The 4,693-nt window shown below is 38.1% G+C and overlaps 1 long non-coding RNA gene across 1 annotated transcript in view; it reads right to left on the bottom strand.

The window, feature by feature from the left end:
* The window catches only part of LOC109364103, a 56,886-nt gene that overhangs the window by 51,733 nt on the left and 460 nt on the right, over positions 1-4,693 (bottom strand). The window contains exon 2 of the long non-coding RNA XR_004162147.1: positions 1,695-1,760. This is a non-coding gene — a long non-coding RNA (uncharacterized LOC109364103). The remainder of the gene's footprint in view (positions 1-1,694; positions 1,761-4,693) is intronic.

The following is a 4,693-nucleotide window of genomic DNA, read 5'->3' on the forward strand; positions in this document are numbered from 1 at the left end:
ATTTTTTTTTTTAATTGTCAGTAAAATTAAAAGATTTCACGCAGCTAGTTAGGGATGCTACCAAAACAACCCCATGAATTTGTGGTAGGAAAGAAATTATCATTAGCCAGCTTACATCAAACACAGCTCCACCTCTCATCCACGTAATTTTCTTAAAAGCTCTCTTCTCTGTCATTGTGCCACTCTCCATTCTCTTTATAAACCACAATTTCAAAGTAATTTCAAGAATTTTAAAATTAATTCACATTTGTTAAATCAAAACAAAACAAACTTTCCCTAAAAAACATTAAAAAAAAAAAACACCTGACAAATATTTAACAACGTTTTATATTTGTGGAAAAATTTCAACTCAGAAGAAACATAAGTGAGACTAAGGCTTGTAAGGAAGCATGTAAAGACAGAGGAGGTCATCTTCTAGCTTAAACAAGGAAAACCAGTCAAACTCAGCAGAGCCACTTCAGTTCCCTTCAGCTGAGTTTCTACCTTCAACTACTTCACTGGAAGTCCATAGGGCAATCACCATTGCAGCAGATGATATGAGAGCTCCCAGAATCATACAATATCTAATCTTGAAAGAAATGCTGCAAAATGCTGCATGAAGAATAAGAAGTGGCTGATATTTGGTTTGTGTCTTGCCTTGTATGACAGCTAACCTTCATTCCCAAATGCATCATTAGCTGAAGCTGAAGCTGGCTCACAGAAAAATGGCATCTTCATTTTAAGAGCAGCACAACTCTCTTTATAACTGAGACAAAGGGTCTTAATTTCCCAAGCAATATGTGGGTTGTACTTGTCCCTGGCAGGAGGCACCATAGCGATTCTGATGTTCATCAGAAGATGATTACTCTGTGAGACACATCAGAGGAGGATTGCTCTGTGAGGTATATCTGATCTGCAAAGTGATACACATTTAGCTCCAGAGCTACTAAAAGACCAACATCCTTTTGAGCAAGCCATTAGCTACATACTTAGATCAGAGACTTCAGGAATAATTGATGCCAACTGATTAAGATGTTTGTTGATTAATGAACATACCGTGAGGAGAGTGGTAGAGCAGCAAAAGAATAAATGATCTCAGCAATTTTAACAATTATATAATAATGTAGACTATTATGCTGCTAATTACAACTCTTAAGACTAATGAATCACATACGTGAGCACTATTGAATACAGTGCTGTAAGTATGGAGGTACAAATCTCTTTACCTCCAAACCACACCTGGATACAATATCCATAGAGCAGAGGGGTGGGTCCTTCTGGCATCCTGGTGGGTTGGTGTACACAGGTCAGCATCACTGCTGGTTGCTGGCAATAACACTTGCCAGTTTAATTTAATTTAAAACTTATTCCCTAATTTTTGGTGTTTCAGACTCACACTTTTGCCATCCTTGCACCTTCCCTCCCTCCAAGCTTCTTTCAACAGCATACCCATATTTGCTTTTTCCTCATTGCTCCCATTATGGCTACACTACCTAAATTTATTATTTCTAGCACAACTTCCTTGTGTCTTTGTTTGGCCTTACTGACAGGAATACATCTGTAAGAGTGATTGTGCCTGAAGTTCCTTTATCATTATCTAATCCAAATTGGTCAAATTTAATTTTCCTTGTTCAATTAATAAACAATCACTTTACTTGAGCCTTGATTCCCCTGACAATTATGAACAAATACAATCTTATCCATGCCTTATGTACCTGGATGGCAGAGCAAGCAAGTCCTCAATCGTGGTGGATCCATGTGCTCCAGGGGACCTCTTCTACCTGCAGAGCAGAATGGAGTTGGTCATCTGCAACAGCCCTTAGAGGAAGCAGTAGTCTTCTCAGTATATTTCTGTCACTATAACTAAACTAAAGATAATTATTTATTTCAATTTAAACGTGATGGCAAATTTGCTTGAGCGAAACTATGCCCATAACTCAGACCTCCATTGCCTTTCTCTCCAAGCAAAGCTCAGGGACAGTTCAGGCCATAAAGGCTACGTTCAAAGTCTGCAGATATTTCTCAGTTTGCACTCTGCTCATGTGCCAGATTTTTTCCACCTGTCCCTCAAAATAGGTCAATAAGTCAGTCTTCCTTCTGCCAGATGTTTCAATTTTGTCCTCTATCAGTAGCTCACCAATGATTTATTCTTTTTAGGCTTTATTTCTCTGAAACTAGGATGGTCAAGATTTGCTTTGTTTGCTCATGTTTGCTTGGCTGGTTTTTCTCCTGAATCTATCTTTCTTAAGCATGCAGACTTCATTTTTAAAATAAGTTTTAAGTGCTCATTTTCCTAAGGCATCAGGAAATACTGCATTATTTCATGGTCTGGTTTGCTGAGATTGAGTTTTGCAGTTAGAAAATGCCTTATACCTATATGGTCTCTGAATTACACTTAAAAAAGGCTATCGACATTATTTGATAACTATATACAGGAAAGAAAGATACTTTTTTAAAAAAAATTATTTTTAAGAAAAATACCTTCTGGCTAGTTTTTCTACAATTCAGGACAATTTCTTGGTGGACAGAGGAAAACAGTATAATTAAAATGATCTGCTTTTTTGTGCAATCTCTTTGTTTAGTTCTAGAGGAAAATATTCACACTGGAAGCATGCATTATCCATTACACATGCTAACACATTAAGTTTCTTCTTCTTCTCTCCTATAGGCAGCTACCTCACCCACACAATCTCTGGCAAAATTCTGGGAGTATGTTTGTTAATTCTGCTGTACAAATAGGATATCCTGCAGCTTTTGTCTTACAGAAATGATTTCCCCCTCTCTCACAATCCCAAACAAAGCAGAAGCAGTTTCTGCCACCATGCCAGAGTATAACCTTTGTGCTCATAACACACTGTGCACAGTACCTGCTTCACAGTAAGCATCTTTGTTCAAGCTGGAGATGTTTCTAAAGGCACTGGTTACAACTAAACTAGGCAACACAGGAAGATGAACTATAACATTCACTGAGTTTCAGAACAACCATGGGTACCTAAACTTCTTTCTATAGCACACTTCCACCAAGTGATCCTCAGTTCAACATACTAGGCTTTGTTAAAATATAAAGCAGGAAATTTCACCTGCTAAGAAAAGAAAGAGAGATTGGTTCAGGGAGTAGAAATATACAGAATTCACGCACAACTCTCCCACTCTGCCAGCACTGTCTTCATGAGCAGACTGTTGCTTCTGCAGTACATTCACTGAAGTTTTGAGCGGGAGCACAGTGCCTGCCTCCTCTAGTCCCTATCAGATCTATCCTTTCCTAGTCAAGTCCTCTCTACTCCACAGTCTGTCTGTAAACCTCTTCTTGTCCACCACAGGCTGTAATGCTTGGAAATCAATGCTTGGAACTATTAACAAGGTAGCAGGTGGTAAAGGGATTTATAGCTAAGGAGTGGAAGCAGCACAACTAGAAAGTTTTTTTGGCTAGCAGGCACTAGCAATGTTTGTTGTCTATGGAGTCTGGCTTCCTGAAACAAAAGATGACATGAGAAATTATGATTCCTTCTGTAATATGCAATAAATTTAATTTTTGTTTAGCAAAAGTGAACCCACTCTGTTTTGCAAGGATTACCAAAGAGATTTTGATATTCTATCTCAGTAGGTGAAATACAAACATGTCATTTCACAGAATATGAATTCAGGAGGACTAACCATGCTAATGATATTCTCTGCAAGCTTCACGCAGCTGGAGAGGATAGACTAGATTTCTTTCCACTATATGTATATATGCTGAACAGAGTATTTTGTAGGAAAAGAAGGAACTGCAGCAAAGTTCATCTTAGGTCTTTAATCAAATGTATGCAATAATGAACTCCAATATTAGACGTAGCAGCCAAAAAGAAGATCTGAAATGACACTGTTCAGTCAGGGCCCTCTTTTCAGGAAAACCAGTCATCTCATCAAAGAAGGCTATCATGTTGCTTAAGCACTGTTTTCCTTCACTTATGCTGACTACTCCTGATCACTCTCATGTCCTTCACATGATTGGAAATGGTTTGCAAAGCTAATTGTTCCATCAGCTTTTTGGTGACAGAGGCAGAACAGACCCTTCTTAAAGGAAGGAGTGATACCTGCAGTCTTTCAGTCTTTAGGAACCTCTCCCACTTGCCATGACATGTCAGAGAAAATCAACATCTACCTCACAGTGACACCATTCAACTCTTCCCAGATTTCACTCCCTACCACTGGACCCAGATAAAAGCATTTGTTGTGTTGTTCTAATCATATTTAGGCTTACTGACCTAGGTCTGAACTACTTATCCCATCCTGACTTAAATCTTTATACAAATTCCAGTCTGACTTCTCAGTGAGACACAGCATTGAAACAGAAAGTTGGTTCTCTGGAGGCTCAATTCCATGGACAAAGGACAGAAAAAGTTTTACCTCTTTTTTACAAAGGCAAGTTAATAATCCACCTTAAGCCCAAGACTTAATTTTCTCAGAGATCAGAACATATATACATATACATGCATATATATGTATACATGTTTTCTGATCTAATGCAATTGAGATATGAAAGGCAAAACAGATATGACACCAATGGATTAGAAAAATACTTTTCAAGGATTTATAATAGAGTTTAGTGAGTACTGGCAAAGCCTTCAGATGAGGAGGAGGAGCCTAATTCATCTTCGCAATGTGAGATTAAAAATAGGATATCTTCTCTTGTTATCACTGAAGAGAATTTGCTGAGCTTTCCTCAGGTGTACAA

This window comes from Meleagris gallopavo, chromosome Z (assembly GCF_000146605.3).
Source record: "Meleagris gallopavo isolate NT-WF06-2002-E0010 breed Aviagen turkey brand Nicholas breeding stock chromosome Z, Turkey_5.1, whole genome shotgun sequence".
Classification (NCBI taxonomy): domain Eukaryota; kingdom Metazoa; phylum Chordata; class Aves; order Galliformes; family Phasianidae; genus Meleagris; species Meleagris gallopavo.